Genomic DNA, 25731 nt, shown 5'->3' with positions numbered 1-25731 from the left:
ACCTACCACTGCATATTGAGACCGGCCGATACTCCGAGCTTCCCACTCCTTTGTCTCAAAGAATATGTAAATATTGTACATACTCTAAAGAACATTTTACAAGAAGCTTTTGGTATTATTATCATTATTATTATTTTTATTTATTATTATTTTTATTATTATTATTGTTGTTGTTGTTATTGTTATTATTAGTGTATTATCACTATTGGTATTGTATATGTATATTTAATTTATCAATTATTATTATTAGGATAACAATTATTATTATGATTACCATTATTTATTTATTCATTCATTCATTCATTCATTCATTCATTCATTCATTCATTCATTCATTCATTTATTTATTTATTTATTTATTTATTTATTTATGTTTCACAATTGTTACAATTGTATTGTAATGTGTCTCATAAGCCTAATACCTTTTGTTTTGAACACATATTATGTCCAATGTTTTTACCATAGCGGATACCAAAAATAAACATTTATCTCATGAAGTTTCTTCTTCGCAGTATATGTTAAAGAATTCGGCTATGTTTCACGTTTGAGTTATATTGAGGTTCTTGTCTCCAGTATTATGGAGCGCGGACCTCTATATTAGCAATGGAAAAATGGAACTAACTGAGTGCAGTTTCATTCTCGCACCTTACCACAATCACTGTAGTCAAACTGACTGCAGACGAAATGAACTTTAGTCGAAAGAAGGCCCCAAAATAATCACAGCATCGTGCATAGATTGTTTGTGAAATTGCAACTTAAAGACATTTGTTAGATTTCAAGAAGAGGAATGCTGTTGCAAATAACTGATTTTAATTTTGAAAACAGATTATATTTCTGCGGTCAATATTGGTAGTAGCGTGTAATTATTTGTCTTTGCTCCTTGTTACACTATATGGAGAAATACGCAAGTCTCATGCGTCAATGTATTTCCTCTCTGTCCCCGAAACGATTCGGCTGCGCGTTCTAATATAATGAGGTTAAATTAGAACTATTTTACTAAATAAGAGATTAATAGCCATCTAAGAAGCATTCGGTTGCAACTATGCAGAGAAGACATAGACATTTATTGCTTGATATTTTCAGATCCTTTCATTCTTTTTCAAATGACTTGAAGTTGTTTTACCTTATTTTAAAGAATTATTTCTTTCAGTGAGTGAGTATGATTTAATGCCCCTTTTAGCGATATTCCAGCAATATATTGATGGCAGCTTTCTGGGATTGTATTCGAAACAATATTTTAATTTACAACAAAAACGGACAAATACAATGATTCAGTTATCTGTGTTTTTGTATACATCTATACATTGTCACAGACACATACAATTTCATATACAGTTATCTACAATTTCCCAGTTGATACAATTTTAAACACGGATATATAAATTAGTACAATGTAAAACATATATACAAATTTCACACAGAGATATACAACATTAAAAGATATACAATATTATACAATTATACATACATATATCGAATCTGAATAAGATTATATGTCTTGGTAGTCCTCATGGCACATTGTACAAATCTTCCAATCTCATGTCTTGTACGTGTACCAGTGGATATCATTCTGTTTTTGTGATCGACATAGTGAGTAAGTGAGTGAGTTGGGTTTAGCGCCGCTTTTAACAGTATTCCAGTTATATCGCGGCGTATCAACTTAATGTGGGAGGAAAGCCCGAAATGATGCAGGTCTCAGACGTTTACCACTTCGGTGAAACCCACGAGCACGGGTATGGTGCTGACAAACCTAGAAACATGATCGGGGCGAACCGGGATTCGAACCCACAATCATAGGTTTCTCGCGTGCCCCAGGGCCGCAACTCTGCACAGCGAATCGCGGCACCTTAGACGACTGGGCCACCCGTGCCACGTGTGATATGTATTGAGCCCACAAATGTTCAGTAAAATATGTTTTGTTATCGAACATATTCCAGGATTTTATTGGAATTGCATTATGGGGATGTATATCTCATGTGCATGCATATTATGGTAGAAATACTTAATGCCCCCTGTATAATAAATCTTGCGCAAAAGTTGTTTTCCGAACTTACTTTCAATCGAGATTGATAAACTTAGTTTGAAATTAGAATTTATTTTCTAGATTTGACAGAACTCTTCATGACAGAATTAGACCGGCCCCGTAGTCTAGTGGTAGAGCGTCCGCCCGCGTCATACCAAAAGACGTTAAAAGATGGTACTTGTTGTTACTCTGTCTGGCATTAAGGGGCTAAGGGACTGGTCGGCTCGGAGTCAGTATACTGTGTCTGAGTGGGGTATTCATGTTAAACTGCGGCATGGTATCTCAGTGTGCTGGCACTATTAATCGGCATCAGCCACACATACACAAACACACACACACAAACGTGCATGCATGTCGCTATATAAGTTCAATAATCTTGGACGCGACGTTAAACCCCATTTCACCTCGCCTCATGATAGAATTGTTTTGTGCACTTTTGCACACATTTATTTGTCTGATGATCCTCTTGTGAAGCATGTCAAGACTCATGATGCAAACAAGGCATTCCACAGTTTTCTAAAACGAGCCAAGGATGTGGGACATACTCTCAATGTCGGTGGTGTTTTTGTTGATGGTTCTGTACAACCAAGCGAAGGGCCGTATCAAGTCGGCCCAGTGTTTCAAGGAGAGGCTATCTGAATGACCACTGCTTCGAGTTTATGTGCAGTGTATTGAGAAGATCAGCAATCCTGCAGAGTCCTTCGCTTGGATAAAGTCGTCTGGCCTGAAAAATGAACCAGGAGGCTTTCTATTTGCTGCTCAGGACCCGTCACTTCCCACTCGAAACCGTCAATGTGTTATTTTGCATGAAAATATCAATATGAAATTTAGGTTATGTAATGGATTTAATGAGACTGTCCAACACATTGTCAGTGGATGCCTAGTTTTGGCACAAACACAGTATTTAAACGACGTGATGGTGTTGCTCGATCATTTTATTACCGTCTTCGTCGTGCTTTTGGTTTTGACACAGAGGTCCACCCATGGTACGACCCGGAATATGTCGAGGGTGCCACGGAAAATGATAGATACAAAATTGTTTGGAATAGACCAATTTACAGCCTCAGACGTATCCAGGCCAACAAACCTGATCTTGTCCTTTTTGATAAATCCAATAAAATCATTTATATCATTGAATTTTCTGTCCCCTTTGACACTAATGTGATTTACAAGATTCAGGAAAAACATGGCAAATATGCGGACCTCCTTTCGAAATGTCACGCTTGCATCCCAAGTACCAAGTTGTCCGAATCCCCCTTGTTCTCGGTGCCTTAGGTTTGGTACCTCCTAATCTGGGAGAGCACCCGGGTTTGCTACCAGGAATACAGCCCTTCTGACAATCTGGGTAATGCAGAAGGCTGCAGTGTTGGGGAGTCTTCACATTCTCCGAAAAGCTCTGGGTGGGTTTGACTGGGCAGCGCTTCCTGGGAGAAGTCCTATTCGCTGTGTAGGCTGCGTGTAGAGTGGGCAAGGACCCTGAGCTGATGATGAGCCTAATCAGAATGACATACAAACTAACAGCAACTACTAATTTCACTACAACGACAACGACTCATTATTACACAATAAACTAATATTCAACACTACAGATTGCTACTATTTAATTCTTATACTACGACTACTGGTACTACAGCAACTATAACTATCAATACTACCTCTGTATTTAGAGAGTCATTTTGTCACGTCAGTGTGGTTGTACGCAGTACTATGCCCAACACTACGTCAGGGAAAGCAACCATTGGCTTCACACACAGGCGTACAGTTAGGTATGTTGTCTTATGAAATATGTGACTACAGTGTTTGAATTGGTTGGCGTTGTCACAGGACATAATGTAAACATGCTACATGAGTGAAAATTCTCAAGAACTTCGATACGCTCTCCTTTGCCAACACATATAATGCTTGTGTCATTGCATGGTGTGGGACACGACTGAATAACAAATAAGCTTGAAAAACCTTCTGCGTTTCAAAAGATAGCGTTTTACTGATTGAAATACGATTTGACCCGGAGAGTGATGTTTGTCCTACATCAATAGCCCTTGGTTTATTATGCATCGGCCTGACAGTAAAAATGCACATCGTAAAACATGAAACGGTGCGAACGTGCAGGGGGACATGTGTATTGACAATTAAATTTACTCATAAAACCCCTCTCATGACGGACTAGCTAAATATAGTTATACCTGTTGACAGTTTGACTGTGTGTTTATATGTGGATATTGTGATATAAAATAAACTATGATGTACATTAATGAATACTCCCATGAATAACACATTTAATTTGTGAATTGTGAATTATCCACTCTTTGCTTTGGACCCCTTCATAATCCGGAGACTGATTTCGTGCTTATGGTATTCACGCTCTCCTATGTCACCACATAAAATGCTAATGTTAATGCATGGCGTGGGACGCGACTTGACTGAACTTGACTGATTTTGTGCTAATGCTTTTTATATGCTAAGAAAAATGTTCCAAAAATAAACTAGAAGTTTAATGCATTCCAAAAACAAGGATATTCGTGGGCGATTGAGATATTTCTTCTATACCATAATACAGTAAACTACGGTTATAACGAACACGCTTATAACGAACTGACGGATATAACGAACTTACTTTTTGGTCCCGACTATTTGCTGTAGTTATGCTGCATATATGCTTATAACGAACTACGGTTATAACAAACTAAAATAAGTAGTCCCTTTGAGTTCGTTATAACCGTACTTTACTGTATATAGTTTGTGGAAACGTATTTCGTGAAATGCTGTATATTGGTTTCAAATGCCATATAGGAAGCATTGTACACATGCTACAAGACTCTATAGATAAAATACGACTGAATAAGGGCAATGGAAAAATTAACACGAGCACGAACAATTAGAACAGTTATTATTTCTACTCTTATAATTTCTAAGTTTACAATGTCAGTACAGGATTTACTGTTCAAAAGTATTTTATTCTTTTCTTACTTCCATGACATAGATCTACATAATTAGTGTGTCCCCTACGAAATCGCTCTGACCTTTTGCCCCAGACCTCGAAAGCTGCTACAACGATTTGTATACGTTCCAGACTTCTCGCTTTTATATTGTTTGAACCTTTTTTTATCATGTTTTTGTTGACAGTGATAGTTGTTATGTTGCTGAATTTACGTAAAGCGAATGACTGATGAAGCTGATAGCATTATTCATTATCTGGTTGGCAAGCGCGGTTTATTGTTCCATTATTTACATATGACAATTAATTTATATAAATGCCTGCTAGAAAGGAAAATATTTAACCACAAAAATGTGTTTTTGACAAACATATTATATAATTTGTGTCTGGTACTACGATAGACGTGAACGTGTGAACACATGTAATGTGTAACTTCTGCACACTGTGTCAGCACTACAACCTTTACCCGTTATCATATTCGATATTAAATGCAAGGTTTGGAGATCAGGAGGTTTTATACATGTAGACATGCATGTAGACAGAATAACGTCTCTGGGAATAATTTACTTCAATTGAAAAAGTTATTTATTACAAACAAGCTCTTGTATTTAGATTGTATTGAACCTGTTAACTTGCCACATACAAAATACTCGATTTGTTCAAGAATAACAAAATATGGTACTTTAATATGTTTTACTGACAAGAAATTTCATAAAATCAGTCCACGCTTAGGGGACTGTCTTTCACTAATACCCATTAATGATTGAGTGAGTTACTTCTATCAGTAAAACAATTATATCACGGTATGTCAGCTTATTGTGAGAGGAAAGTGGTGATGGGTTGAAGCGATTACCATTTACCACTTTAATAGAACCCATGAGCACGGGTGTGGTGCTGACCCCGAAGGATTCTGGCACCAAAATTGGACGCAACTTTGCGTAACGTTCCACCATAGTGATTGATTTAGTAAAAATAAATTCACCCTGACGTTCATGCAGTAAATTTGCGTGTTATAGCTAAAGTTACTTAAAACTGTATGTGTGTTAAAACATCACGTGTGTGTTTTTATCAGAAATATTTGTGTCTGTGTTATTCATGCCAGAAAATGAACTCTGATCATATATGACAACCGTTTGGAATATACGTATCATTTCGCTGCCATATTTGCACATGTTAACGAACATGTCATTTTGAGCATACATTACAGAGTTGTGAATATGTGACAATCGTTTCATTTATTTTCTAGCAAGTTATATGCTCTGCTTATATGTCTCGGATTTCAGAACCATTGAAATCTATTACGCCCGGATGTAGATTTAACCTATGTTTTATACACATTTACATTTTCGTACACATGTAATCGGAAGATTGCATTATTGACAAAACCTTTCATATAATTCAGCCTTCGGTAATATATCTCGGTTATATTAATGTCTTGATCCCTGAATATATTTGCACCACTGCAAACACGAAAACGTCGTTTTTTCCGTATATTTCAACCAAGCGTATTGGCTTGGTTGTTATACCTCGTTTTCCTGGTTATCCTATTATTCCTTTATATATTCATCTAATGACACCCTGTTCTCTGGATCACGGCTCTGTGACTATCCATAATAATTAAGATGAAAATTCAGTTCAAGTAAATGAATGAGTTGGTTTTGACGCCACAATCAGTCAAAGACCAATGCTGTGAGGTTTGAGTACACACTTCTAACAGGTCGAACATCGTGGATCCTCATTTTCTACCTTAAAGAGAATCATAGTTCATATGCTACTCCATCTACCGTCCCGCTCAAGATGACCTTACTTGTTAAATCCATCATCTAAACCCCCGATCTCACCCCTCCGCCACCCCCACCCCCCCCCCCCACCACCACACACACACGCACGCACTCACGCACGCACACACGCACGCACACACACATACACACATACACAACAGACCTAAATAACCTGGACATCATATACTGCTGATAGCATCTGGTCAACTCCGCCGCTCCACCGCAGAATGTTCGTCCAACTCTGCAGCGGGCATTCTCAGTAGCTTCAAACGCACTGAAGTGTTTTCGCCTTGCATCCATGATGGTGGACAAGTGAAATCGTATGATATTTGGCTATTTTAGGTAACTATCTCTTTTTGGATTACCAAATAAAGTCAATTCATTGTTACACGGTTGTGAAGAAGCTTCCAACTTTATAACACTTATTCATCTCATTCCAATAGAGACACACAAAGTTGTAGTTTTATGTCACTGTTTTATTTCTTTACAAGTAAATAAATAAGTGCGTTTTACGCCACAATCAGTCAAAGACCAACGTTGTCCGGTTTGATGACACACAATCTACCAGGTAGCACATTGTGTTCGCCCGATCCCCATTTACGTCACCACTGTGGATACTCCTGGTGCTGAAAAGACCCTATGTACCTGGGAATCTCATTAATACATTCATGCGCGGCATTCCCTACCTTAAGAAGATCATAGTTAACATGCTCATCCAACTCGAACTACATCTCAACTCATCCAACAGCTTAAGATGAATGGTTTATGTAATATACAACAGACCCACACGTACCCCCCCCCCCCCCCCCGACACACACACACACACACACACACACACACATTTTGAGTTACCAATCCCTGAATTGCGAAGCTCCTCCAAGTCGTCATCAATATCCAAAAATGTCTGTGATATTATTACCCACCCAAAGTCGAATATACATTTATTGTGCTTTCTTGACAACAAATGTTATAATTGGGATAACACTCGTACTTTTTTTTTAGGTTGAGTCCCGTCCGTGATTTGAACCCACACTGTTAGTGAGGCACCCAGTCGCCAGCACACAAAGTCATCGATCTAACCCAGACACCGAGGCTTCCACCAAAAATAAAAGTCTGACAATCGTTAGTCCAAATCACGTATTTTGTGTACCCCTCTGACAAGTGAAAAATGGCACTGCTCCCATGGTAGAAAGCTTTGAACACACAATGCCATTAAGAAAGTGGTCAACTGTAACAAATGTTATATTTGGACAACATTTTCTCAGTAAAGTGCAGATTCTCGTACTTTTTAGGGTTGAGATAATAGACGTCGATGATTGATTATCAATGGACAAATTAAAGCCCAAACCTTACTTAATTGGTAATGGGCAATGGACAATGGGCAAACGGGAGACCAGGGTAATTAGTGCCAATTACCTGTTGGCTTCCCTTGTTACGTTTCCTCCTTTGCTATCTTTTTACTTTTGTTGTTCTTACAGGTACATATATGTGTTTGTTTGTTTGTTGTTTAACGCCGCACTCAGCAATATTCCAGCTATATGACGGCGGTCTGTAAAATAATCGTGTATGGACCAGCCAATCCAGTGATTAACATCATGAGCATCGATCCACGCAATTGGAATCGATGACATATATATGTTCTCTGCCTCATAGCATTTATTCACCTGATGAAGGAGTAAGTGTACACTCCGAAACGTTGTGTTCCTCATAATAAAGACATTGACATCCATAATGTTTTCCCATACGTGTATCACTTCTTAATGCCCTTCAAAGACTCAACCTAGCTTTGTTTTTAAATGTGGAGATATTTGCGTAGAATATAATCTGGTCATGCCTGTAAACATTTGGGTCTTTGTCTAAAGTAGCATTTAGACATAAAGTTAATAGCAAAGGAAATTGCTAAATCTGCAGGAATGAAGTATACTCTATAGCAAGCTGTGATCTTTATTCACAATTTGGATATTCGTAATGGAGATCTGCAACTCTCACCTCCTGACCAGTTGAAACTTCTTAGTGCATTTTGATGCCATTGTAAAATTCCAGGCTGCCCTTCTTTCTATGATGCTTTGACGGATGAAATCTATTGCGTTATAATATCCTCCGTTTGCTGATATTTAATATGTACATATTGTAAAATATTTACGATATTTTAAACGTGTAATTCGATGCATGCAATGCAATGTGAACATGAGTGCGGATGCATGAAGGTGGATATAGTTATAGTGCGATGGGTGAAGGGGGTGGTAGGAGGGTGTATGTATGTAAGCACGAATACCGATACATGATATAGTTATAGTTCAATGGATGTTGGGGAATGGAGGGAGGATGGATTATGTATGTAAGCATGCGCATATGGTTATGGTGGGGAAAGATGAATGCGATATGTGTGTGCGTGCGTGCGCTGTGATACATGTAGTGAGAAGATTGTGTAAGTTAAGTGGTTGAGGATGAGGTTTGAGTGTTGATACATGCAGACGTGGGGTTGGTGGACTTGGTGTGCCGTTACTTGGTGTGTTGTTTCAATCACTTATAGTGTGTGTTTTTTTACACATTTTAATGACTGAAAATGTAGTGTCTCAAAGGTCATACTGGCCGGGCATTCTACATATCTACCCGAACTACGTAGCCATTGTATGCTGTACAATTTTTCTTATTCTTCTTATTCTGCCTTTGTTCTGTAAATCTCACCAAATTTGAGCTTTCGCCTCTTCCATTGTGGAATGAGGTTTCACATTTGTAAAATGATTTCTCTCATCTGTCTGTACCATCAACTTAACTGCCCTCACCCCCTGCAGTTTTCCCGTCCCATATTGCCAAGCAGGTGACCCACAAGGAGGAATACCACCCTCCCTCAGTCCAAATATACTGTGCCTAGCACAATATGTTGTGAATACGTAGCCTTGCTGTGGCCAAACATTTTGTAACAATTTGGCAAACTTTGATATGTAAACAGCAAATATAATTCAGTTTTATTTCATCTCTATATATCAGTTGAGTCCCACTTGACCTGTGAAGATCCGGGTTAGAATAGATCTTCAGCAACCCATGCTTGCCGTTAGAGACGACTATGTTTGTCGTAAGAGGCGACTGAAGGGAGCTGGTGGTCAGGCGCGCTTATATTGCTTTTGGGAACCATACTGAATATGATCTTTTGTATATTTCCATGTTCCATTCCAAATAAATAACCCACGTTAAATTCTTCACTATAAATTGGAAACACCTTCAGTTATTATTATTTTGTTATTTTGTACTTGTCCAATATTCACACGCCTTTCTGTGCGACAATTCACATTTATGCACAAATGCTACTGTGTCTGTACGATATTTCTTTTCACAGATTATATTATAATTAGATCAATAATTGAAATCAAGGACGTGTTTCTACATCACACTGTGGTCACAATAGAATCGTCCATATTACAATTATAGTAAAAGTAACTTGAGAGGTTTCTGAAATAGTTCTGATTGTGGCCGTAGAATAAAAGAGCCTCGACTCAATATGCATTCCATTTAGTTTTTGTTTTGTAATTGTAAACAATTTTCCGTATTCTGTTGTTCGTGGCCCAATTTAACGTGCGGTCTCCTCCAATCCCACGATGTGAATAGGAATGCAAAACATTACTCCTCATTAATTTAGTTAATGTAACTGTGCTGAAGGGAATCCTTGTAATTCACACATGAGTAGATGTGATAAATCATATTTATATAATTTTTCAAAACAATTATTTCACTTGCCTCTGCATTTAGACAAGCTCTTTCTACTTCTTCTAATTAGTTCGATGGCTTAATTGTATATGGTATGCCACAAGATTTAGGCGAAAATTACTAGATGAAAGTGTTTTATAATTCTCTTTACAAAGTTTTTACCGCTCGTCTGGAGAAAATTAATATCGCTTTATATGATAGACTGTTCGGAATTAAATTTTGTTCGTGCAAAACGATAGCTATATATTGTACGCGGTATACAAGTACCAAATATATCATACACAGCACTTTGACCCCGATCTATGGGTGGTGGTGCATATCGAATATTTTATATACATGAGTAGTATAGGTAATAGAGGTTCTGGACCACTTCCACTGGAGCTGGATTCATATACCTATACTGCTACTACAGGGGGAATTTTTTATGCCAAAATGATTATGCGATTCAACGATAGTCATGGCTCTAGCTCACCAATACCTGGGTCCAATCATTGCTTTAGATGAGTCTAAATGGTAATAAAAATATTCTTCATTATTTTTATCGATAAAGCGATATTCAACATTTTTATTAAGTTCTTCGTTCATTTTACTAGGAGACCAGACTATATAACTACACTCTTTTTGTAAATTGATAAGAAACAATTGATAACCGTATTTGGTTGGTTTGACATCACTGATATAATAAAAACCTTGTGGTAATTCTCTCCATTTAATAGTTTTTTCTATTATTATATATTTATGTAAGCATTTGTCTAAATGTAATCACACGATAGTAAGCAATTTATTTTTAATCTCCAACCAGTTCTTTGGTTTTGGCACGGAATAATTGACGCGCTTGTTGCCTCCCTTGTTCTATGAACTTTTTTTTATCGTCTTCGCTAATACCATTGGTCTTACGAGAATTTGATCGAATCTCCTGCTTCATTTCATTGTATTTGGTGAGTTCCGACAGCACTAAACGAAACTCATCCTCGGATATCTTGCAATCGGCCATTGCTGTCGAAATATGATCCTCGATGCTGTTCAACTTTGCATCGGCGAGTATCCGAATACTATCGTGTTTTAATGCTTTCTTTTGCAACCTATGAGAAATGAATTTTATCGCTATTCCTGCCAGTCCCGAGACTCCAGCGGCTATTTCCATGCCGAGCACGATAGGCGCGGCGATTATAGTTGATAGTAAACCGACACCGGCTACACCGAGTCCCATGCCAGCTACTACAAGAGCGGTGTCAACTCCGTCCAGAGCATTCACGACTCTGCGATACTTTTTATACAATCCAAGTCTCAACTCCCTATCCTTTTCTATTCGATGTTTTATGTCGCTTATTTGATGTAATCGAAATCCATCAACAGTTTCCATCATTTCATCGAGCGCTGGATATAAACTCATAGTGTATATTACGAATATATAATAGTCTTTAATTGGTCTTGCTTAAATGTTTTGAGAGTATACATCAACCTTATCAAATGTATATTATACGGCAAGAATATCTTAGAAAGAGAAATACTACCACTTTTAATAATTTGAACCCCCTCGAGGGATGTAACGGGTGATGCACCGACATGAATAATACTGCAACGTTGACGCTCGTGTTTCTTGAGCCATTTAATCGATAGACCTGGTAATATTTCGAAGGCATCTACCGGTGCATCTCCGAACAAGACTTCAATAATAAGCGTAGAAATATTAGGTATTGCACTCAAGTTAACTTTAATATCATCGAATTCTGTAACCAAATTTAAACTAACATTTTGGATTGCCGGACGACTATATAACATATGACCTGGTTTTTCTGGCAGGGGAGTGACTAACACACTTTTTCGTTTTGACGGGATATAGGCCGCGAATACGATGCCACTATTTATTATCTTAGTTAAATTATGTCCCTTACCCATCATCGCATACGGTGGGGTAATGACGATATTCAGTAGCCACTTGATGTTTGCTTCGACCATAGTCCATTTATTCTCACTGTTGTAAATAATATTGTACGGAGTGGTTTTAAGGAGTCTACTAACGTCGACATCGCTTAAATCTTCCAGATTACCCGTGAATGTGACTTCTTTCCGCTTGTATACATTATCGTGTAAGTGTAAAGCGTATAACTTACCATTGGTACCGGGTTTACCGAATCCTTCCGTGTCTCCGAGATCGGAAAGCGCAATTGTATTACATTGTCTGAGCGTTCCAGGGCCTGATGCATCAAACATTATTTATAATATGGAGTGTTACACTTAAGTATCCTATATGTACAGGTTGGTGTTTTACATCTAATACAGAAATTTTGAGGTCTGAAATAATACCACGCTTTAATTTTTTATATTGTAATGATGAGAAAGATTCCGTTCTACCGCTATTGTATTTTTCATTTTTCACTGGAATAGATCTCAGCAGAGTTGAAGGACTTTCTTGTTGAATATTATCTGTCGTGCTTATTTGATCAAGATGGATGAACAACTCTTTATAGGGAACTAAATCGGGTAATTTACGCCCCTGACTTGATGACATAATTACTGTTGCTTGTCCTCTCCATCCAAGTGTAAATCCTAAGTACATTGAAATCAGTACACCCTTTTTTCCAGCGCTTAATTTTATTTTCCCATTCGCCTCATTTTGTGTGAGACTAGCTCCATAAGGCTTAAAAAATTCATCATTGAGTGAGCATACACTGTAATACCCATCAGGTATAGTAATGGATTTGTCAACAACATTGTCATCGTTTTCATCTAATATATACATCTCATTATTTCTTCTCGTAGCATTTATATTGGTCCACCGTGGGTAATACGTTACATCGCATAGAGCGACTTCGAGTTGTCCATCCGAGTTATCGATTGTATGAAGCAGTTCAATAGACTGGCCATTTGTTATTCCCGGGAGTGTAACATACATATTAAATATACAATGATACTATATCATAACTTAAATATGAAATCGACTTACATTACTAATCAATCGATTATAGTAACTGCCTCTGGTGCTGAATTTTTAGTTAAATTCCCCGATATCTTTGAAAAGTACAGGGTCACGGCAACTAGCGATAAAATGGTGCACGATTGGTTTCACAATCCGATGCAATTTTGGCAGAATCAGTTAAACTTTGCCGTATGGTGTGCCACAACGGGATGTGGCGTATCTCTTTACGCTCCAGGATTTGAACTGAATAAGTCTGTTATGTCATTTCACGTGTACTATCAGATTAGACGTATACTTAAAGAAATTAGTGCTCCATTACCGCAGGATCGAGCGTGGAATTCCACAAATAATAATTATGATAGGTCCGCGTATGAGCGTATTTGTCAGGAATTTAATGTTTCTACGAGTAAAGATTGGCGCATTAAAGGAGCAAACCATGGTCTAGGTGTTCCTTACACAGAGGAAAATAAATCCGTCAAAGAAGAAAGCGATTATGTATATAGAGAACTTAATAAACCTCCAGTTAATTTTGGTAAGTTGTATAGTACCAGCAAACTTTACGCAAGAATATATGATCATTGGCATAAAACCGGTGATTGGTATAAAGGCTGGGAACTTTATAGTAACGATTGGAGAGGGGATATTATGAGTTTTAAGAGTGGTTTAATTTACATTGTTACAAAATTTATACAAATGAACGATACCGCAAACGCTTGGAATGAATTTCTTAATGATAAAACGGAAAATAATTTTACTAACCCAGGATTTGTAAGAGTTAATGAATCGATAAGAACTTATGTATTGGCAATTCTCGGTGCACAATCGCAAACACGAACGTCCATTATCGGTTCTGGGACGGCGCTCGATGCGCAAAAACAGTTTGTCGCAAACGTGGAGGACGCCATTAATTCGCCAGTTGACATACCATCGTCTATAAAGCGTTTTCAAGATGCATTACAGTACGCTCAATCCAAAGTGGACTACGTTTATGCGCCGGGACTATACATGTCTCCGAGTAATATGGAACTTAAGATCGGTCAAGTGATAGGCTATAATAATAAAATTGTTATCGCTACCGATCAACAAAAACCAGGTATAAATTCAGATATGAACGTCGAATTAATAACGCAAACGATCACGGGTGAAAAGGGAATAGTCAAGCCGCAAACATCTTTTAATGCACAACCATCTACTGATGCACAAGTGTCACCGCATATTGCGGCTAAAAATCAACAACATATCGATGAAAAAACAGCGCTTGTAGTGGGTGGAGTCTCGGTTGGTTTACTCATGATTTGGTTAAATAGTTCTTAGCGAACTGATTTGGTGGTTAAATAGTTCTTAGCGAATACGTACAACAGCCCTGCAATTGCTACGATCAACCCCCACAAGTTTTGACTAAGCCAAGTGGTGGTCTTAGCTAATAAATTCAATAGCCAGGAAACAACACTCCCAATTATACCGGGAAGTGCAGCCGCGGCTTTCTCAGCTAGCTTTCCCAGTGCTGAACCTAATGCTTTTAAATGCTTTTTTATCCACTCTCTTATACCGTTTTTATCATTAGGCGGTGTACTACCACCTGTACTACCACCTGTTAATGAGAGAGTCAAAGTCGATATAATAAATCCCAACGCTGTTAAAATACTAGCAATTGTTATTCCCTGTTCTCTGAACAATGTTTTAATTTTATCGGCCAGTGTAGTATCATCGTTTAGGACTTGATCGATAGTTTCTCGAATACGACTGATTTGCGAACGAAGTGCCTTTCTATTACTGGAAGCCGCTTCGAGGCGGGCCAATCTTTCCTCTTCTAGGTTACGCAATCTTTCAGCAACGCGGCGTCTTCTGAATTCATCGCCCGCCTGTTCGAGTTTTGTTTTCTCTTGAGCTATGTGTTTGTCGATTTCGGATAGCTTGGCTATATTATTGATGAGTTCTCCCCGCATAGTTTGCATTGCCTTGTCAAGACCTCGTAATTCCCTAATACTGAACTCTGAATGTGGTACCTGTAACGTTGAATTATCGTAGTAGGTATCTAAGATTTCTCCGAGTCCGTCCGAGGCCACCATCGAGGCTGCTTCCAAATCATCTGTATTAACGAGTTCTTTCCTCATAGTCTGAAGAGCCTTAGTAGTCTTCGCGGGAAGTCGTCGGTAGTCTACAAAACCTAATTCATCACGAACAAAGCCGATGCCTTTTTTAGCGGCTATCGTAGACAAGGCTAGGGGCTTACGAGTACGAGAATGCATAAGATCAATATCCGGAGCGCCACGCAGTCGCAATATTCCTTTACTATCTATCTCAAACTTTGAATATTCACGACCTATTGGAGTAACATAATTTTTATCATCTTTTAATGCATCGTAATAATCATCAACGGCTGGTTTTAAAAGTTCATCATTTACGGTTGGGATCATAAAGCTGGTTTCATCAGTACCCTCTTCGATTGTACTAGTATCAGTTATGTTATCTAGATCAAAGTCATTATGTTCAAAATCAGTCATTTTTATATTAAACATAGGGTACATGTTTTCAATATAACAATGTCTTCGCAATACGGACGCAAGTTAAACCCACAACGCAGACTTCGAGATCCATTAGGGGTCAAAGCAATTCGTCAGTCTGTAACTATAACTAATAATCCTAGTACCATCGATCAGAATCAAACGCTTCTGGTTCGCTTTCCTAATCTCGGCGCACACGATGTGTTAGTTCCGGGAACTGTCCGACTATCATTTACGATTGTTTTGAATTCTACCGACGTTAACAGGGAGCCGGTTCAGACAAATTCGTAACCAGTATTCGGGAAGTTTAGCCATTTTGTACGATCGCGTGCTGCGACATCGAAAGATCACGTTTAAAAGAAATACCGAGAAGTTCTACAATCCCAAGATTACGAAAGTAGAATTGACTATCGAGGGCGTGCCTAATCAACTATATAGCCAAGGAATGCTATCGCATCACCAGTGGGATGAGATTAAAAAACTTCCTTCTATAAAACGCTCTCCGGAAGTTAACGCGGTCGTGAAAGATCTGTCTCTCAGGAGTGTATCGATGGGTGAATACCTCACCTCGAAGTATGCGCTATGGCTCGACATGCGAACAACGGACGATGACCAATTACACGGCAGTGGGAGGAGAATAGAAAATGCTAGCGAGGGTGTCACCATACAGATATCGAAGCTCCTCGAAGCGGCTGGTAAATTAAACATATATTTGTACGTGATTATGGATGCGCAACTTAATATACAAAATGGGAGATTCGTGCAAGCGATCTATTGATAATCTTTTACCTAAAGATCCGCACTGCGCTATCATATGCGGGCAAACGGGCTGCGGAAAAACAGCTTTTATTCTAGATATTTTAGAAAGTCATTATCGGGACGTTTTCGATCATATTATTATTCTGTGCCCGACTATAAGCGTTAATAAAACATACTTATCCAGAGATTGGGTAATGAATGACGACGGAATACACAGAGTCGATCCGGGCGATCGTTTACAAGACTGTCTCCGAGTATGTCACGAAAAATACAAAGGAGAATCAACCCTTTTCGTAATAGACGACTGCAGCGCGAGTAAAGAATTAACAAAAAAGAAAGATATGCTTTCATATTTAGCATTCTCCGGTCGGCATACTCAACATAGCGTTTGGGTACTTACTCAAAAATAGAACTCTGTCCTGAAAGATCTCAGAGAGCAGACCAAATGGGTAGCCCTGTTTCATTGCAAAGACCAAGATTCATTCGAGGAATGTTTACGCGAAAATGACGTCATTTATACCAAGAATGAACGTGACAAAGTCAGAAAAGTGTTAGCTGCAACGAAGCACTGTAAACTCGTATTAAAAACCGATCAACCAGCTGCTTATGCAATTGCTTAGCAAAAATGTAGCAAATTGTAGCAAATTGTAGCAAAATTATAGCAAAATGTAGCAAAAATGTAGCAAAATGTAGCAAAATATAGCAAATTGAACATTAGCGGTTAATATTACATAAAATGTGGTTCGAAATCCTCATTCTTTCGCAACAGTTCATTATTACGGGATGTATTGGATACGTCATATTATATTATGTTAGACTTAAATATCTCCTTAGGTATTACATTATGGAATGCGACGAACTCATCGAACAAATGCTCAAAGAATCTGATCAAAATGTAGATACACATCAACATGCAGATAAACATAGAGAAAGACTCGCGGCTTTGGTAGCCGGTGGAAAATGTTCCCAATATTTGGGAGAAAATTATACCATCGAAAAAATTGATAACATGACCGACGAAGAGATTAAAAAACTGTACTCGCGTTACAAGTCTAGACTGGGAGCTACCATGACTAAAACGATAGGGTCGTCTATATTACAACTATACACAGTCGTAGCTAGTACGTTTCTCCCTATCCCGGCAGAACATCGCATGTATTTATGCGAATCTCTAGAGAAAGACCCATTCATCGAACACGCTATAAGCTCAGTGAGCTGTGAGTTTTATCATAGATTCGGAATGTTCTTAGCTCCGCTCACCACAGCTTTAATAACGGCTAGGTATTGTCAATTTAAACATACGTGCCCACTTAATAATAATGGAGACACAACAGGTGACACCACAACAGATTGCGCAACCACAACAGATTGTGGAAACGGAACAACAGATTGCGGAAACAGAACCACAAGTGAATGAGGATGAACCACAAGTGAATGCACCACAAACACAAAAACAAGCTAGAGTTACTAAGAACCCCAAAAAAATAGCTGCAGGAAGGAAGGGAGGGCTGGCGCGCAAAGCAAAATTAATAAATAATTCAAATCCGATTAAAACATGGGCACTAGTAGGAGTTGCTGGTATAGCGGCTGTATGGTTCTTTTATAAGACCGAAGAAGAGAAAACGTCACCCCCGCCGCAACAACAAGTTCAATTAGAGGTTAGTCCTCATATAATGCTATAAGAAGCATGACTACTCCAGTTACAGACAGTAAAATGTTGGTAAACGCGACTTATCATTCAGCGGTGGTCACCGGCTTGGCCATTGGCTATGCCCGTATGGCTAAAATGCTTACTAAAGCCACACCTCCCAAGCTAGATTTTAATGGATATGACATAGGTATGATGATTCTGGATATTGGATTAGCAATGGCAACGAAGGATATGCTCATCAAACAAGGACTTATCCCGGAAGACATAATGAAGTAATTAAACATTTGAATATTTTATATTATTGAACATATGGCATCAATTGTGATGATGGTCGGTGGAGCTGTTGTTAATGCTTTAGCTTTTTCGGGGAGTAATTATTTATTTTCCAGTATGAGGGAATGAAACGCTAAAGAAGTTGAAGAGGAGCGTAAATGACATAATAAAGCATTAGAACAATACCAAGCAGCTCAGTTACAATATACGCAGCAGAGAATGAAGAGATTAGACTTTATTCATGAAAAACTGATTAAGGAAGGACATTCAATTCAAACGTTTAAGGATGTCGAATCCGCCATGCACGAATACTACCTCGTTTATGGGAAAAAACTCGACCCAATACCTAGACCAACAATGAGTCAGTTTTATACACCGTCAGAGGCTCAGAAAGACCGAGAGGTCGCATTTGTTATTATTGGGTTATCCGCTGTATTGATTTTCAGCTATACAATAGTTTAGATGTGATTTGCATTTAGACAAATGATATGATAGATGTATATACCATGAATAACTGCAAGTTTACACTCATGGGGAAGACGACTCTATGTAACCGCCGCTGTGTTGATGTTTACTGCGGTATACACAATTATTACATCAAGCGTGGACACATAAACTATAAGTGTTCTGAATGCGGGATAGGGGTCAAAGGTCATTATTGTTTATGTAAGAAACACGGTGCTGATAGGGTCAGGAATCAGATTATTTATGCTAGGAAGAGAGATTACATCAATGAGAGGAATAGGTTGGGGAGGATACGTATTTAGATATATGAAAACAACCAATTAGACAAATGAATCATTTTGCATATACCATTCAACCACAATGGTTTTTGTCAGAGAGTTAAAAGCTATGGCAAAGCAACGTGGTCTACGTGGATATTCTCGAATGAGAAAAGCTGAATTGATTACCTTACTCGGTTTGGAACCACCCCAGACTGTTAGAGAACTCAAAGTTCGAGCGAGAAACAGTGGGCTGAGAGGTTATTCTCGAATGAGAAGAGCTGAATTGATCGCTTTACTAGATAATAATCAACAAGACGAGGATGATATTCAACATAATAATGATGATAATCAACAACAACAAGAATTAATATTTGTACCCACATCCGCCGGCGTTGGTAAATATCTAAGAGGTTGGAAGATGGATATTAATTCCAACATGGATGTTAACGATATTAAGCCCATCATATCGAGTAAAATTAACGAGGAATTAGATGATTTACAAAGTATAAAATACCAGCTGACGATTAAAATGACATTGAGTAAAAGTAACGCAGACGATAGCGTCGAATATACCGAACCATATTTCCGTAGCAATCAAGAAGTTATAACCGAATCCGATACTATAAACGCATCATTAGATACATCAATTCAGAGGATACAGGAAACTTTAGAACGCTGGACTAATAGAGGTTCGGGTTGGGGTGTGGATAGAATCGATAGTTTATATTTAGATATAGCGAATTATATGCCCTTCAAAGGTGGATCTTATATAGATTTACCCCCGTATTATAAGAAGAAAAAAGCCATAATTAATGTAAAAAATAAATCCGATGATTGTTTAAGAATGATGATAAGATCTGCATTGTTCCCCGTAGACAAGCATCCGGATAGACCTTCTAGCTATCCCCAAAACGATGGACTCAACTTCGATGGTATAGACGAACCTACACCAATATCGCAAATTGATAAGGTGGAAAAGCAAAATAATTTAGCTATAAATGTTTTCGGACATTCTAAAGGAATTGTTGTACACAGAATAAGCTCCGCTCCGGAACATATTCCCAGAATCAATTCATTTCTGATCGAAAAAGATGGTAAATATCATTATACGTGGATAAAGAGTTTAAACAGGGTGCTATACGATCAAACTAAATATAAGGGAAAGAAATATTTCTGCGAAAGATGCCTGCATGGGTACAGCAGACAAGATCTATTAGAATCGCATAAAGAAGACTGTAGAGGTGTTGGACAGACAGCTATCAGGATCGATATGCCTAAAGAGGGAAAAAATATATTAAAATTTGAACATTATTGTAATCAAATGCCAGTACCGTACGTAATTTATGCCGACTTCGAAGCGCTTATCAAGCCCATAGAAAATACCGAACGCAATAATCAAGAGAGTAGTTTTACCTACAAAACTCAAGAACATATTCCTTGTGGGTTTGGATATATAGTTGTAAGGTATGATGGGAAAACAAACACTCCCGTGATTTACAGAGGTCCCGATGCAGCGGGAAAGTTCCTAGAATATTTACAAAATGAAGAGAGAATAATCAGGGAAGAATTATCGTGTATGAAACCCATGCGTTTGACGATAGATGATTGGAGGGCCCACAAGAAGTCAACGAGTTGTCACGTTTGTAATAAACCTCTGGATGGGGATTCCGTAAGAGATCATTGTCACGTCACGGGTAAATATCGGGGAGCTGCTCATAACGAGTGTAACTTGAAACTAAAAATGAATGCTCAAACAATACCCATCCCCGTTGTGTTTCATAACCTTAGAGGATATGATTCACATCTCATTATGCAAGCTATCTCAAAGACCGACGGCGGTTTAACGTGCATTCCTAACAATATGGAAAAATACATATCGTTCTCGTTGACTAAACCTATACATTATAGGGACAAGGATGGGAAATCTAGAATAAAGCAAAGTAATGGGCTTAGATTCATAGACTCCGTACAGTTTCTGTTATCTTCCCTGGACAATTTAGCTAATGCGAACAATCCCGATGACTTCGCTATAACAAATAAATATACCGATCAGATAACTCGTCATTTGCTGCTGAGAAAAGGTGTATATCCTTACGAATATATGGATGATTGGTCTAGATTCGAAGAAACTGAATTACCACCCCTCGAATCATTCTATAGTAACTTAACGGAATCTAGAATAACAGATGCCGATTATGAACACTCTCTGACGGTCTGGGATAAATTAGGTTGTAAGAATTTAGGTGATTATCACGATCTGTACTTAAAAACCGATGTACTGTTACTCGCCGATATATTCGAGATATTTAGAAAGACGTGTTTAAAACAATATGGCTTGGACCCGGCATGGTACTATTCCAGTCCCGGACTATCGTGGGATGCATTGTTGAAGAAGACCGGCGTAGAACTAAAACTACTCACAGATTATGATATGCACTTGTTTATTGAGAAAGGATTAAGAGGGGGTATATCGATGGCGGCAAAAAGGTATTCTAAGGCTAATAATAAATTAGTGGAAGGATACGATCCGAGTAAACCTGACACGCATATATTATATCTCGACGCTAACAATTTGTACGGATGGGCTATGAGTCAACCTTTACCCACTGGTGGTTTTGAATGGGTCAATGTGAATGATATCGAAGTGAATGATATCCATAATATCAATGTGAATGATGAGAATAAAGGGTACATACTAGAAGTTGACTTGGAATATCCGAGTTCCTTACATAAAGACCATAACAGTTATCCGCTAGCTCACGAAAGATTAATGGTTAATAAAGACTGGATGTTGGAATATCAACGTTCATTAATGGGTAATAATAGGTTAGCTAACGTAGAAAAACTCGTACCAAATTTGATGGATAAGACAAAATATATAGTTCACTACAGAAATCTCCAGTTGTATCTATCGTTAGGTATGAAACTAAAGAAAATACACAGAGTTCTTAAGTTCGATCAAAGCCCTTGGATGGAGCCCTATATAAGGTTGAACACAGATTTAAGAAAGATAGCCACCAGTGATTTCGAAAAGAATCTATTTAAGCTCATGAATAACTCGGTATTCGGTAAAACTATGGAGAATCTAAGGAAGCGTGTTGATGTTAGATTAGTCAGATCTAATGAGGAAGAAAGATTCAGGAAACTCATAGCCAGTCCGGCTTTTAACAGAAGCAAGATATTCGATAACGACTTAGCCGCGTTGCATATGCAGAAGAGTAATATAAAATTCAACAGACCGGTGTACGTCGGTATGAGTATTCTCGACTTGTCAAAACACTTAATGTATGACTTTTATTACAACGAACTTATGAAGCAATACGGCGATAGATGCGAGGTGTTATATACTGACACAGATTCTTTGTTGATGGAAATACAAACCGAGGATGTGTATAAAGATATGGCCGAAAAAATAGATATGTACGACACGAGCGATTACCCTAAAGATAATCCACTGCACAGCGTAGTAAATAAAAAGGTGTTAGGTAAGATGAAGGATGAATGTGCTGGGACTCCTATAGCGGAGTATGTAGGATTAAGACCTAAGATGTATTCTATAAAAAAGTCCGATAATGGAGAGATAAGAAAAGCTAAGGGTGTTAAGAAGTATGTGGTAAAAAAGCATATCAAACACGAACAGTATAAAGAATCATTATTCAATGGTAGAACGTTCAAACACGAGATGAACTCTTTAAGAAGTTACGATCATAGGATATATGGATTAAGAATGAACAAGACATCATTATCCCCCTTAGATACAAAGAGATGGATTGATAATGATGGTGTAACTACCTATGCTTATGGTTATGGTGGTAATACCGTACCGTCGGGAACTATGAACAACTCTTCTCGTACAAATGCCCTGCCCGGTCCATCTTGAAGATAATAAAGAATAGGCTCTCCTTCTTTCGTAACCAATCGACTAATGTTATACGTCTTAAGGGACCATATGGGATCGGTTGCGCGACGTAGGCCTCCTTCGAGTTCACCGGGCTGGTATAAATATCTTACCCTTACTCTATCCGGAAGTTTTTGTTCTTTGCCTCTCCTCGGTGCTGAAGATTCGGAAGTCACGGATTTCATTTTAATCGCATCGGATGGTTTCTTCCCTATTAATCTCGTCACTTCATTATTCAGCGCTGATACAACGGCTGATAATCGTGTCACCCATTCGGTTGATCTCAATCGCTCGGATTTCATTTCGATCCCATACTGATAGCCAAACAAACGTTCCGCTAGAGTCCGGTTAAATTTTTCGACGATAGCTTGACTGCGGTGGGCCTCTCTTTCACCACGGACGATTTTGACATCGTGCTTTGTTAAAAGTTTAGTTACCGATCCCATAAACTCTCGACCGGGATCTACTTGAAATAGCTTAGGCCATTTTAGCGGTCCGCGTTTATATATGCGACTCAGTGCATTAGCTACTTCTGTTGAATCTTTCGAGGTTAATGGCTCAGCCTCTTTGTATCGACTAGCCACATCCACTACTGTTAAAGCGTATTTATACGTTTTGCGTTTTACCTTATCGTGAGGAAGAAACAAGAGGTCAGCCTGATGAACTTCATTCGTCGTAGAAATATCAAACTTCTTCCTCGGTATATAACGCGGTGGCGGTAAATATATTTGCCACATCGCTTGTTTCTTTAACCAATCCTTGGCCACATCTTTAGATACCTTAGCAGCGGTGGCTAATTTTTTTATTGCTCCTACACCTTTCCAATATCCTCGTGGGCTATAGTAAATTTTATTCATTATTAATTAATATTGATATTTCGTTTAATACAAATCATGACTATCATTGAATCGCATAGTCATTTACGCATAAAAAATTCCCCTGTAGTAGCAGTATAGGTATATGAATCCAGCTCCAGTGGAAGTGGTCCAGAACCCCTATTACCTATACTACTACATGTATATAATTGAGAAAGAAATACGGGGAAGTGCACAGGTACATCATACATAAAATATACATCACTCAGAATGAAACGTGGGGTGTTGTATATCAGATATGTTATATACATCATTAAAAATGAAATACGCGGGGGAGTATGTATATCGGATATAAACTATACATCACTCAGAACGATAGATGACGATAGAGGATGTATTATATTCATACATACTTCAGAATGTTGTAGATGCAGACCAGTGTAAGCTTTGAAACATGCTAAGAAGTATCCAAGCTGGGTGTTGACGATTGTTTCAGAGTGGCATTCTACCCACATATACAAGTAACTGGTAACCTCAAATACCTCCTTAACTGAACCCTATCACATTTACATGATGCAGGTAATGCAAGCTCAGAAGTTTGGTGTGCAAATTTAAAACTAACAGATAGAAGCGGTAAGATGGATATGACTGCTCATGCATGCATGCACCAGTAAACCAGACCTAACAGAAAGTAGTATATAGTTACTTCATAGTGTTTTAGGAACCAGACAGCTTCAATTTGAAATTGCAGTTTGTCTTTTTTGGAAGATCTCCAAAAGACAGGAATGATATATTGAAGCAAGTCGAAATGATATATTTAGCCTAAAATCACGATGATCCATGGACAGTGTAGTGTGTATGTCTATGTTTGGCATTGCTTAATATATACCCAGAGCTTCGCTTGTCGTGTGAGGCGACAATCAATTGTTGGTTGGTTGTTGTTTAACGCCGCACCCAGCAATATTCCAGCTATATGGCAGCGGTCTGTAAATTATCGTGTCTGCATCAGACAATCCAGTGATAGACATCATGAGCATCGATCCATGCAATTGGGATATGATGACATGCATGAACCAAGTCTGCGAGCCTGACCACCTGATCCCGTTGGTCGCCTTAAACGACAAGCATAGTCGCATTTTAGGGCAAGCATGGACTGCTGAAGACCTATTCTAACCCGGATCTTCAAGGACACGACAATACATGTAATCGATACTGGGCCAGACAAACGATTGGTTTAAGTATGAACAACGTCCCACGCCTACATGTATGATGACTCGCAATCAACCAAAGAACACACCTGACTACCCGAGGCTCTTAGTCGCTCTTTAGTCGCCTCTCATTATACGATTCCAAGACGGACTCCCCCATCCGATCAAGGGAATATTACCTGCAAGCTCGTCTTTGCTGTTACTGGTACTTGAAGTAAAATGTTGGTCCGCATGGGCAGAGAGCAAAATAGAGATTGATATTATAAGGAAACATCCAGGACGTTGGAGGACGCTGAACCTCCGATCCGTGAAGTCACCTTGTAAGACAATTAAAATTAAGCATGTGTTGCTGGGGACCACTTCTACACAAAATCAACTTCCTGAGTGTCCTAGTGGATAGATGTCTGCAGGAGTGAGAAAGTGGGTGAATATGTATTTACACTGCTTTCAGCAGCATTCCTGGAGTATCATTGCGCGGGACACCAGCAATAGGGTTTACGCATTGTACACATGATGGGAATCGAACCCGGGCCT

The sequence above is a fragment of the Haliotis cracherodii genome, unplaced genomic scaffold, assembly GCF_022045235.1.
Source record: "Haliotis cracherodii isolate W230 unplaced genomic scaffold, xgHalCrac1.p SCAF_21, whole genome shotgun sequence".
NCBI classification, from domain to species: Eukaryota; Metazoa; Mollusca; class Gastropoda; order Lepetellida; family Haliotidae; genus Haliotis; species Haliotis cracherodii.
Note: the sequence above shows the minus strand (reverse complement) of the source record.